This window comes from Polypterus senegalus, chromosome 7 (assembly GCF_016835505.1).
Source record: "Polypterus senegalus isolate Bchr_013 chromosome 7, ASM1683550v1, whole genome shotgun sequence".
Lineage (NCBI taxonomy): Eukaryota > Metazoa > Chordata > Cladistia > Polypteriformes > Polypteridae > Polypterus > Polypterus senegalus.
The window spans coordinates 93,155,872-93,169,998 of NC_053160.1; positions in this window are offsets into that span (position 1 = coordinate 93,155,872).

Sequence of the window (14,127 nt, forward strand, 5' to 3'; positions counted from 1 at the left end):
AGACTAAATTAATGTGTTTGTGCACCTTATAAACAACCACATTCACTTCAGCAATAAAATGAGATTATTTCACTGTCCCATTTTTGATTTTCTAATTGTGTTTTCTTTTACTACAGCATAGACAGTATAATACAACCCACCCAATTCCAAGGAACAAGCTACAATAACTGAAGTCCAAAGGCAGTTGGCAGAGCAAGTGTAATAGTTTTAACTACAAATAGTAAATTAGCAGACCATCCTGCCAGAGTAATCTATAAGGGGAGCAGTAGAAAAGTCTCCAAAAATTGACAACATGTCTTCTAGGAGGTAAGACTCAGGGTACCTCTTCAAACATTAGCCAAGTTTCCATCTAGTTTGTTGCGACGTTTTGTTATCGACAAACAGAATATACATAAAAAAAATGTGCGAAATTTGCAGTCTCCAGCCTGTTTCCATCCAACTGGCTTTTTATCGATAAAATGGTGTGCGTGATGACGTCATTCCCTCCAAAACGAACTGTCGCATAAGTTTTGTTGTATCGTGAACAAAAATCTGCCCTTGAGCCGTTTCCATACATAATTTTGTGTATGTCGCAAATTATCTGCCTTTCGTTTTTCACGTTACACCCACTCCACTAAACAAAGAAACAAAGAAATGGAGAGATTATTCAGACAGTTTTTTTGAAATTTGCCAGCTTACTGTTATTTCAGTTTCACAAATAATTGGAAATGTACATAATATCCGAAGACGACAGCAGAATGAAGCAGTTGCTTGTCTGATAGCCCTAGAGCTCGAAGAAAGTACCCCAGTGTGACGAAACCCACGGGTATAGGAGAGATGACGGAATAAGACCTTCTGGGAGGAGGTGGTGGGGAGACACTTCACAGAAAATCTCTGGCTGCAACATTTTAGAATGACACGGCCGACATTTGAGATGTTGTGTGGATTCATCAGTCCTGATGTTGCGCCCATCACAGGTTGCCACCGACCACCGGTTCCAATCCAAAACCGGATTGCCATCGCCCTTTACAAGCTGGCAACCTGCGCCAAGTACAGAGTAGTTGGAAAAACTTTCGGGGTTAGTAAAACTACCATCCATCGATGTGTATATGCTGTGTGCACCGCTATTAAAGAAAAATTAATGTGGCGTTATATCAGACTTCCGACTGTAGCGGAGGCCAATGAAATTGCATACCGCAATTCTTTGGTGCATCTTGTGCCACAGATTTACGGTGCGCTGGATGGCACGCATGTGCCTATTCTTCCCCCGACGGAAGGCTACCGCGATTACATTAATCACAAAGGGTGGCCATCTACAGGTGCATGATACGAGACATTTGCGTTGGCACTCCTGGAAGTGCCCATGATGCAGCTGTGTTTGCAGCATCGGATCTGTACAGGTGAGCCTACCTTTCAACATCCCTTCTCAGTGCGATAACAACTGAATTAGTACTGTAACCTGCTTCCCTTAAGGTTTTTAATTAAAACTGAAATTTGAATTAATACAAAATAACGACGTTTAATAAAAAAAAAAACGTTAACATTAATGACAGAATTTCTCATATATGCTAAATCATCTGCCATTTAATAATAAGAAAAAAATGTTTAGATAATGAAACACACAGTTTATTAAATATTTTGACTGGCACAGTAAATTACCTTTGCAGTTTTTGTATTATTTAGACATCCTGAGAGACACCCCCAGGCTACAGTTGATGTGGAGGGAGTTCAGGTACCCCTTTTAGTAGCAGGAGACCCAGCCTATCCGCTACTGCATTGGCTCATCACGAGAAATAACTAGTCTCTTCATCAGACCATGCAAACCGCTCCGCTATTCTCGTTTTGATTGCACGTGATGAAAATGTATCATGTGACACATTTATTTGCATTAAAGCCCTTTTTTTCCGACAAAAAGTGTTTCCAATGTAGTTTTTGCGACATCTGAAGTATCGATATGGAATTTATGCGCTAAAGTTAAACGGAAAAATATTATGTCGACATGTACAACATTTTATCGATAATTAGCATTTCCATCAGCTAAAATTTGAAGCGCTAAATATTTTTTCGCAAAAACTCCTTGATTGGAAACCTAGTTAGTGTCAGCTGGGATGACAAGAAGAGCTTCTCTTCAGGGCGCAAGACAGGAAACAAACCCCCAGCAGGGCGCCAGCCCACCACAGGGACTCAGATAGCATTTCTATAATATATAAAAACATTTTAAAGTCCCTTCCTTTCAAAGATCCCAGAGTACAGTGGGAAAAGGATCTCTTACTCCATATTTTAGAAAAGGATTGGATGGCAGACAGGCACATAATTCCCTCTGGCTCCATATGTGCAAAGCACACAATTATTCAACTTAAAATCTTTTATGAAACACATCCATCTTGTTTAATATTGTCCAAAATGCTAACGTTGCAGTTTAGCTCTAGCCTCATTGCACCGTGTTTTGGGTGTGCACCAACTTAACATCATTCTGCACCAAAATCTTTAAATGCCTTTCAGACAGCCTTGGTGTCACAATCACTCCTAATCCTTATCAGGTGTGTTTGGTATACACCCAGATGGGCTTAAAGTGGAGAAGGACAAACAAACTGCAATTGCCTTCACTTCACTATTACCAGTAGACTTATCTTGCTCAACTGGAAGAATCCTAGTCAACCTCTTTTAAGTCATCCAGCAGCAAAGGGAAAGACACTGGCTGAAATATCAGTGAGCTCATGTTCTTATGCTCTGAGGTTCTTAAAAAAATATTGAAACATTTAATTATGGTGTGATGATGAATATATAGGGACAGAGCTTCAGGGAGAAGAGGTATCACTTAGACAAGCAGTATAAGCCCTGCTCTTAGAGGTGCTTTGTTGGGCACCTAGCAGCTGTAGCCTATGGTCAGTTCTACATTTGAAAAACACCATTGTGATGTGCTCTAGGAGAGAGACTGCCTGAAATAGACCTGGAAAGAACAAGCAACAGCAATGGAAAAGCTGTTACTTTAAGAACAGCACAACTGATTTCTGAACCTGAGCCAGGGTTTTAACAGAAGATGGAATGGCTGGAATCATGACTTAATCCATGTCATTACAAATGTTGCAAGACTGAACACTGTCCTTTCCTGTCCAGAGAAGGATGAGGAATTAATGAATGATACTAGTTCAGAAGCAGAAAGTAATGTATGGTTACTCTTAATTTTTATAATACCTTTTTAAGATGGGGTTATGCTAAATGGTATTAAGTATAAAGCTTTAATAGACTGAGAGTGTGATGTTACTTTTGTCACACACCATATGATACAGCAACAAACACAAACCAATTCACTCCATAAAAGTCATACAAGGAGAAACTAAAGAGTTCAAGAATACTGTGGTGACTCTTTCCTGCTGGAATATGACATCTTCATGTTATACTAATTTTCATTACACCAGGAAAATAAGGTGTGGCTGCTCAGAAATTAAAGAAAATATTAATAAATCCTTTGAGTCCCAGGCAATGAATAAAGTAAAGATTGTCCTAGAAAGTTTGATATAGCATATGTGATATGCCAACAAGAAGCACATAGTGTGTGTTTAATAGGAAAATGGACGTCCAAGGCAGTTGCCACACATTTCACTGCAGTGCAGGATTCACCCACTAGGTAAACAGACAGGGAAAACCACTGGAATAAGAGAAGCCTTGTAGCTTAAAATGATTAGAATATGAAAAATAATTAAGGTAGTAGGTTAAAATTTGAACAGGCCTTGGTCAAAGTTTCAAATTAAAGGCAATACAATAACAGCATTAAATCCAGACAACAATAGTCAAATGTCATTATCAGAAAAACAAACCCTAACAAAATTATTGTGCACGAGTATTTGAATCATTTGACTTTTATTCCAAAATTATAATAACAAGAACGATGTATCGTCATCTTAAACATGACTATATATGCAAATTCAGTCTAGAAGCTTGAGGATGGAAGGATTTTTAAGTGGCTTAGCAAGGCATGTTTCTAGGATATCGACATGGAACTAATTTCCAAGCTGAACCTGTCAGACTGATTTCCTGCTTGACAAGCTATACAGTGGTGTGAAAAACTATTTGCCCCCTTCCTGATTTCTTATTCTTTTGCATGTTTGTCACACAAAATGTTTCTGATCATCAAACACATTTAACCATTAGTCAAATATAACACAAGTAAACACAAAATGCAGTTTTTAAATGATGGTTTTTATTATTTAGGGAGAAAAAAAAATCCAAACATTCATGGCCCTGTGTGAAAAAGTAATTGCCTCCTTGTTCAAAAATAACCTAACTGTGGTGTATCACACCTGAGTTCAATTTCCGTAGCCACCCCCAGGCCTGATTACTGACACGCCTGTTTCAATCAAGAAATCACTTCAATAGGAGCTGCCTGACACAGAGAAGTAGACCAAAAGCACCTCAAAAGCTAGACATCATGCCAAGATCCAAAGAAATTCAGGAACAAATGAGAACAGAAGTAACTGAGATCTATCAGTCTGGTAAAGGTTATAAAGCCATTTCTAAAGCTTTGGGACTCCAGCGAACCACAGTGAGAGCCATTATCCACAAATGGCAAAACATGGAACAGTGGTGAACCTTCCCAGGAGTGGCCGGCCGACCAAAATGACCCCAAGAGCGCAGAGACGACTCATCCGAGAGGTCACAAAAGACCCCAGGACAACGTCTAAAGAACTGCAGGCCTCACTTGCCTCAATTAAGGTCAGTGTTCACGACTCCACCATAAGAAAGAGACTGGGCAAAAACGGTCTGCATGGCAGATTTCCAAGACACAAACCACTGTTAAGCAAAAAGAACATGAGGGCTCATCTCAATTTTGCTAAGAAACATCTCAATGATTGCCAAGACTTTTGGGAAAATACCTTGTGGACTGATGAGACAAAAATTGAACTTTTTGGAAGGCAAATGTCCGTTACATCTGGCGAAAAGGAACACAGCATTTCAGAAAAGAACATCATACCAACATTAAAATATGGTGGTGGTAGTGTGATGGTCTGGGGTTGTTTTGCTGCTTCAGGACCTGGAAGGCTTGCTGTGATAGATGGAACCATGAATTCTACTGTCTACCAAAATATCCTGAAGGAGAATGTCCGGCCATCTGTTCGTCAACTCAAGCTGAAGCGATCTTGGGTGCTGCAACAGGACAATGACCCAAAACACACCAGCAAATCCACCTCTGAATGGCTGAAGAAAAACAAAATGAAGACTTTGGAGTGGCCTAGTCAAAGTCCTGACCTGAATCCAATTGAGATGCTATGGCATGACCTTAAAAAGGCGGTTCATGCTAGAAAACCTTCAAATAAAGCTGAATTACAACAATTCTGCAAAGATGAGTGGGCCAAAATTCCTCCAGAGCGCTGTAAAAGACTCATTGCAAGTTATCGCAAACGCTTGATTGCAGTTATTGCTGCTAAGGGTGGCCCAACCAGTTATTAGGTTCAGGGGGCAATTACTTTTTCACACAGGGCCATGTAGGTTTGGATTTTTTCTCCCTAAATAATAAAACCATCATTTAAAAACTGCATTTTGTGTTTACTTGTGTTATATTTGACTAATGGTTAAATGTGTTTGATGATCAGAAACATTTTGTGTGACAAACATGCAAAAGAATAAGAAATCAGGAAGGGGGCAAATAGTTTTTCACACCACTGTACACTACTTTCTTTCCTCCTTCTCTTATCAGCAAACTTTTTAACAGGGGTATCCACAGTCAAAATGTTTACCTTGACCTTTTTTGTTTTGCTTTAAGATAGTGACATTTCTTTATAAACTGATTAAACAGCAGCTAATGAAATTACATCTCCATAGACTTGGTTTACTAATATAAGAATGCAAAAGATGACATGCCCAAGTCAGTGTAAGAAGAGAGGACTCTATTGTGCAATTTAGATACTTTTCAAAATCTTCACTGGCATGGTGCATATTTCCTATAATGTTTCCTTGGTGGTAGCGAGAAGTTAGAATTACTTGAATGTCTAATTTAGATAAATACTTCCAGAATTTGGAAATTAATTGTGTACCTTACTCAGAAATAATAGCCTTACTTTTTAGATAAAAAGGTAATAAACTCTTGGACTGAAAGCAATTTTTGTTGAGAACAAAATGAATGTGCTTAGAAGAGTATTCACCATAACCAGAATGGTGTTTTTATCATGTTTTGAAGATGTAAGATGTATTTTAGGTGGAGGAATGACCTGTAATAGACCAATTGGTCTTACTCTGATAGATTTAAACCTGTTTCAAACCTCTGGAACTTGAATATACAGTGGTGCTTGAAAGTTTGTGAACCCTTTAGAATTTTCTATATTTCTGCATAAATATGACCTAAAACATCATCAGATTTTCACTCAAGTCCTAAAAGTAGATAAAGTGAAACCAGTTAAATAAATGAGACAAAAATATTATACTTGGTCATTTATTTATTAAGGAAAATGATCGAATATTACATATTTGTGAGTAGCAAAAGTATGTGAACCTTTGCTTTCAGTATCTGGTGTGACCCCCTTTGCAGCAATAACTGCAACTAAACATTTCCAGTAACTTTTGATCATTCCTACACACCGGTTTGGAGGAATTTTAGCCCATTCCTCCATACAGAACAGCTTCAACTCTGGGATGTTGGTGGGTTTCCTCATATTAACTGCTCGCTTCAGGTCCTTCCACAACATTTCGATTGGATTAAGGTCAGGACTTTGACTTGGCCATTCCAAAACATTAACTTTATTCTTCTTTAACCATTCTTTGGTAGAACGACTTGTGTGCTTAGGGTCATTGTCTTGCTGCATGACCCACCTTCTCTTGAGATTCAGTTCATGGACAGATGTCCTGACATTTTCCTTTAGAATTCTCTGATATAATTCAGAATTCATTGTTCCATCAATGAAAGCAAGCCATCCTGGCCCAGATGCAGCAAAACAGGCCCAAACCATGATACTACCACCACCATGTTTTACAGATGGGATAAGGTTCTTTTGCTGGAATGCAGTGTTTTCCTTTCTCCAAACATAACGCTTTTCATTTAAACCAAAAAGTTCTATTTTGGTCTCATCCATCCACAAAACATTCTTCCAATAGCCTTCTGGTTTGACCATGTGATCTTTAGCAAACTGCAGACGAGCAGCAATTTTTTTGGAGAGCAGTGGCTTTCTCCTTGCAACCCTGCCATGCACACCATTGTTGTTTAGTGTTCTCCTGATGGTGGACTCATGAACATGAACATTAGCCAATGTGAGAGAGGCCTTCAGTTGCTTAGAAGTTACCCTGGGGTCCTTAGTGACCTCGCCGACTATAACACGCCTTAGAGTGATCTTTGTTGGTCAACCACTCCTGGGAGGGTAACAATGGTCTTGAATTTCCTCCATTTGTACACAATCTGTCTGACTGTGGATTGGTGGAGTCCAAAATCTTTAGAGATGGTTTTGTAACCTTTTCCAGCCTGATGAGCATCAAAAACTCTTTTTCTGAGGTCCTCAGAAATCTCCTTTGTTCGTGCCATGATACACTTCCACAAACATGTGTTGTGAAGAGCAGACTTGTTCTTTAAATAACACAGGGTGCCCACTCACACCTGATTGTCATCCCATTGATTGAAAACACCTGACTCTAATTTCACCTTCAAACTAACTGCTAATCCTAGAGCTTCACATACTTTTGTCACTCACGAATATGTAATATTCAATCATTTTCCTCAATAAATAAATGACCAAGTACAATATTTTTGTCTCATTTATTTAACTGGTTTCTCTTTATCTACTTTTAGGACTTGAATGAAAATCTGATGATGTTTTAGGTCATATTTATGCAGAAATATAGAAAATTCTAAAGGGTTCACAAACTTTCAAGCGCCACTGTATTTTTTGATATCTAGTAAAATAGAAGGCCCTTCAACAATCTCTGATTATCTCCATTCTTACTGCCATTGTTAAAACTTCTGGACCAACAACCTATGACCGCACTGTAAATCTGGTTCATCACATATTCTCTGAAAAATTTTTAAACAAGTTGGCTTATGGGATAGTATGGATTGTCTGAGTAAAGATCTTTTAATACTATGCATTGAATGTTTAGTACACTAAGCATTTATAGTTGATATTAATTGCTCTTGGGGAATTATATTGTCTGAATCCATAGATACATCTGTCTCATGCTGAATTGACAGAGCACTTGCCTTCATGTTCATATACCCTGATTGTCATGAAACTTCAAAGTTAATTTACTTAAAAACAACACACAAAAACTGTTCTGTATATGTTATGTACATTTTATGAGCCATACCTGCCTTTGATGTGGGGCTAACCATTGTTTCCAAATACCACTAAATAGGGTTCAGTTCAGGAACTATCTGCAGAAAAGAGGTTGTTAATTCATTAATCTGCTCTTGAAGCACCTTTTGATATTTTTGTAGTTGTATTTCAGAGCAGACATGTTTTTATCTCTGGATCTGACATTTTATTGATCCTAGTTTTTGTACTGAATGTAAGAGAAGAAAGACCAAACATTGCAGCCTGAAATTTTTATGAGATGAAAAATAATTAAGGGATCAGGGAAAATCATAGTTGGATGAACGGACCAAGGTGAAAATACTAATAATGGGAATACAATAATTGAGTGCAAAAATAGGTATTCATAAATTGTTTCAAAAATACAGCAGAAAATTCAGGAACTCTTACAGCAAACAAGCCCTAACGAAATTGCTACCTCAGGTATTTCATTTGTTTAACTTTTATCTCAAAGCTAAGTTATTGAGAATGCCATCCATCTATCCAGGCATTTTCTGCTGCTTATCTGGGTTCAGATTGTTGGGACATCAGTCTAAGCAAAGATGCCCATGTGCCCTTTCTCCCCCATTGCTTCCTCCAACTCCTCTGAGGGGGATACCAAGGTGTTCCCAGGCCAGATATAATCTTTCCAGTGTGTCCTACGTTGGCCCTAAGGTCTCCTTTAAGTGATATGCGAAGGGAGATGTGCAGGAGGCATCCTAATTAGATACACAAGACATATCAACTAGCTCCTTTTTAATATGGAGAAGTAGCCATTCTACTTTGAGCTCCTCCCAAATGAACGTGTTTCTCACCTAAGGCTGAGCCCAGACACTTTGTGAAGGAAGCTCATCTGTGCTGCCTGTGTCCATGATCTAATTCTTTCGGTCATCTTCCAAAGCTCACAACCATAGGTGAGAACAGGTACATAGATCAATCTGTAAATTGAGAGCTTTCCCTATTGGATCTCTCCACCATGACTAACTGGTGCAACATCCAGACAACTATTGATGCTGCTCCAATTTGCCTGTCAATCTCTCACTCCCTTCTTTCCTCACTCATGAACAACAACAACAACATTTATATATATTTAGTACATTTTCATACAAATAATAGAGCTCAAAGTGCTTTACATGATGAAGAAAAGAGAAAAAAAGACAAAGTAAGAATTAAAATAAGACAATATTAATTAACATAGAATAAGAGTAAGGTCTGATGGTCAAGGAGGACAGAAAAAAAACTCCAGATGGCTGGAGAGAAAAAATAAAATCTGCAGGGGTTCCAGACTATGAGACTGCCCAGCCCCCTCTGGGCATTCTACCTAACATAAATGAAACAGTCCTCTTTGTATTTAGGGTTCTCATGGAAGGACTTGATGATGATGGTCATGTAGACTTCTGGCTTTTAATCCATCAATATAGGAACATCATGGTGCTTTGACTAGGTGGTGGTGGCGCAGGTTGCCACCACAGAAAACCGGGAAAGAAACAGAAGAGAGAGTAGGGGTTAGTACGAATTTTAGAGCCACCATGAGTAGTTATGATAATTACAAGACCCCAAGATACTTAAACACAACTGCTTGAAACAGCACTTTATTCCCAACCTAGGCAGGGCATCTGCCCTTTTCTGGAGAAGAACCATGACCTCAAAATTGGAGATGCTGCTCCTCATCCTGGCTACTTCACACCACAGAGCATTGCTGAGGAATGATTATTGAGAATGTTTTAATCTTAAATATGACTGGCTTGATCAATGCCACAAACCAGATGGACACAGAAATAAAAATAAGCTCACCATAATAATGCCGAAATAGAACAAAACAAAATGGCAAAAAATTAAGAAAATGATCCCTTAGATAATGTAAAGCCCAGAATCATGAAATCTGTTTGGTGATATGATTGAAGAGTAAATGGCAGAAGATAACACTTCATTTTTGAGATCCTCTCCTTCCCAGTCCTAATGCAGTAGTTTTGGTAAAGGGCCCAATGGACACAGGAACCACACTACAGAAGCTACAACGTCTTTGGTAAAATTATTTGTTACAGAGACACTGCTAAGAAGAACAAGAGAGTAAACAGTTGTTTGACTCATTCAGTAAAGTGGAGAACTTCTGTACTTAGTTAATTCGCATTTTCTGGGAAGCATCACAAAATTATGTTAGCAGCTTATCTTTTGTTTTCTTTGCCTGGAACAGATGAAGAAATGAGAGAGTAATGTGCCTTTTGTCCTGAAAGCCAATTATGTCAGATTCAATAGTGTCAACAAGCACCACTTTCTGTCCTCTTTCCACTTTCTTCACTGAATATCCTATTTTGGAATTTCACAATGGACTCCTCCCAAAGTTATGCCAATTCCAATGTGCAAATCAATATAAATGACCATTTCTGTTCAGTGTTTTGTTAAAAAAACAATGGCAGAAGCATATGTAAAAAAAGAATTTCAGCAAATACGAAATGGATGTCCTGCTCAGTGAAGTGTAGGCAAGAAAAAACATACTATTGGAATTTAAGCAGTGGTGCAAGAAACAAAAGGAATTTGATGGGAGTGGTGGTTCAAGTTCAGAAAGATGAACAGTGCTCAAAATAAAAAAGAAGTTGTCATATATCAGTATATTGGTGAGGACTTGTACTTATTTGGGTACAAAGAAAGGAATATAAAGAAGTACTGTAGAATTTTATTCTTATTGCAGACCAAGCCTGTATCTGTTCATCTATTTGTGTCAATGTCCAGGTTTTTATAGCTTGTATATTCGCCGCCCAGTAATAAAATTGAAAGTTACATAAAGCCATGAGTGGATGTTTTGAATTCCAAATAAATAAGGTTATGGTTGAATGTAATTTCTTAAAAAATTATTTATTGATGTATATTGGAAAGTTTTGAAATAGAAAGAGAAGCTTAAGAAGGATATTCATCTTGACAATGTTAATTCCTCCAGCTAAAGTGAGATAAAGGGTAGACCATCTATGCAAGTCTTGCTTTATGTTTTCCATTCAGACAGCAAAATTTTGTTGATAAGGAGCTTTTTGTTTTTTTGTGATGTTTACCCCTAGGTATTTAAACTGATCTGCAATGATAAAAGGGAAGGTGTCCAATCTAATATTGTGTGCTTGAGAATTCACTGGAAAGAGCACACTAATGTTCAAATTAATTCTGAGACCAGAAATCTTTTGAGATTTTGTAAGTGTTGTTAGGACTGCAGGCACAGTATTTTGTGGATCAGTATATACAGTACCATATCATCTGCATATAGAGAAATTTTCTTTTCAAGTCCTCTGATAATCCCATTTCTCTCATAAGCTTTTCGACAGTGAACTGCCAGTGGCTCAATGGCGATTGCAAATAGCAGTGGTGACAAGGGACATCCTTGTCTTGTCTAGTACCACATTGTAGTTTGAAGTAGTCTGAATTAATATTGTTAATACAAACTGAAACTTCTGAACTGGTATACAGTACTTTGATCCATGCACAAATATTTGGGCCAAACTCATAGTTCTCCAATATGGTGAAAAGGTAATTCCTTTCAACCTTAACAAATGTGTTTTCTGCATCGAATGATAATAATATCTCCAGGGTGTTTGACTTTGTGGGTGAATATATCACATTAAACAAGCGACGAAGATTGGAAGCTAACTGTCTGCCTTTAATAAATCCAGTTTGGTCTTGTGATGTTACCGAAGGAAGCACTTTCTCAATCCTTCAAGCTTGGACTTTGGAGAGTATCTTTACATCATTATTCAAAAGTGAGATTGGTCTGTATGATGTACATTGTCATAAGTCCTTATTTTGCTTAGGAAAGACAGTAGTTAGAGCTTGACGAAAAGTTTGAGGTAGAATTTTATTGTCTCTAGCTACTGTATATGTTGCTAATAAAAGGGGAGCTAGCTTAATTGAGAATGTTTTATAAAATTCGGCAGGGTAGCCATCAAGGCCTGCTGCTTTCCCACTCTGAAGTGAGTTTATAGCATCTAGTTATTCTGATAGTGCCAAAGGTTTAGCCAGAGTATATACTGTAGTTAGGGTATCTGTAATGTATCCAGAAATTCATTAGTTTAATAGAAGGACTTATATAAGTCTCTAAATGTGTGCATTATTTTTTTTTTATGATCAATGATTTTGTCTCCATTTGTGTTAGTAATTGTTGGGATTGCATTGCGAGCTTACTGCTTGTCGATTTGTCGAGCTAAAATCTTATTAGCTTTCTCTCTGTGTTCATAGTAATGGTGTCTTGATTTAAAAATAAGTTGTTCTGTTTCTTTAGTTGTCAAGAGGTTGAGTTCTGAATGCAGAGCCTGTATTTTTCTATGAAGTGCTTCATTTGAACACCTGGCATGTTCTTGATCTATTCTGGAAATTTCACTGATTAGCTCTGATACCTTCTTGGTTTCCAATTTGTTTTTGTAGGTAAGATATGAGATAACCTGTCCTCTTAATAAAGACTTCAGAGTTTCCCAGAGTATTCCTGCATAATTCTCAGAGGACGTATTTGTCTCTAAAAAAAATCGAGTTGCTTTGATATAAATTCTTTACAGTTCTCATCTGCTAATAAAAGTGGGTTAATATGCCAGCTCTGAGATGAGTTTGTGAGGCATAGTGATCTTAGCTCCATGATCAAAGGGACATGGTTGGAGATAACTATAGTGTCATACTTACAAGATTTAATCGTAGGCAAGAAATTATGTATAAAAAAATAATAAATTCTTATATAAATAAAAAAATAATTCTTCAGTAGCAGTGATGCACTGGTGAGTAGAAGGAATATGCTCTTGAGTTTGGGTTTAGAAATCTCCAGGGTTTTGATAAGGTGTGATCTGTTACAAACTGTGTAATTGTTTTTGCATTGTTAGACGTCATTGCCTCTGTGGCAGGAGACCTATCTAGGTCTGCATTTAAAACACAATTAAAGTCCCCAGCCATTATAATTTTATGAGTGTTCACATTGGGAATGGATACAAATTTTGGATGAAGTCCCTATCATCTGCATTGGGTGCGTAGATATTTATCAAAAACAGTTTACAGTTAAATAAATTACCTATGACAATCACATATCTCCCTTCAGGATCAGATACTACATCTGCTACTACAAATGTTATTGTTCTATGTACAAGAATTCCCACACCTCTAGTTTTCTTTGTAAAGCTGGAATGGAATATTTGGCCAGTCTAGTCTCTGTGCAGCCGAAACTGATCCTTGCTTAATACGTGGGTCTCCTGTAAAAATACTATTTTATTGTTTAGACCTGTTAGTTGAGAGAATACTTTCTTTCCATTTAATTTGTGATTCAACCCTTTTAACATTCAGGCTTACAAAGTTAACTGTTGGTTATGAATATATTGCTTCTGAACTTTTGCTGTCATTTTGTAGTCTTAACTTAAAATAAGACAGCTTTGACCATAATTTCCAGTTTTCCCAGGAGTTATTTCCATGAAGCTTAATGTTACATTGGCACTTATAAGGATTAAAAGGATAGATTAGAAATAACTTGCTCTATTTCTCTCCCCCCTAGTGCACCCAGCCCCCACCTTTTTACCTCCCCACGTGAGGGTAGACCACCCTTCACAAAGTCCCAGTTCTCTGACATACCTAGAGACAGAACACATCCAAAACAAAACAAGCTCCCCAGCAGTGGCATATAAGGAACAAAATACAGATATCTATTGACAATACAGTCCAAATACTATAAGTATAAGCATAACTATAATCTTAAACAGTCTTGAGAGAGTAAACCCAGGGAATGATGTTAAACAGTAGCCCTGGATAAGTATAGTAAGCCCTAATGCAATAAACTAATTTTATGATGTCTCCATAAAAACAGTCTCTTTAAAAAAAAAAAAAAAGTACACATACATACATATACATACATACACACATATAATTGTAC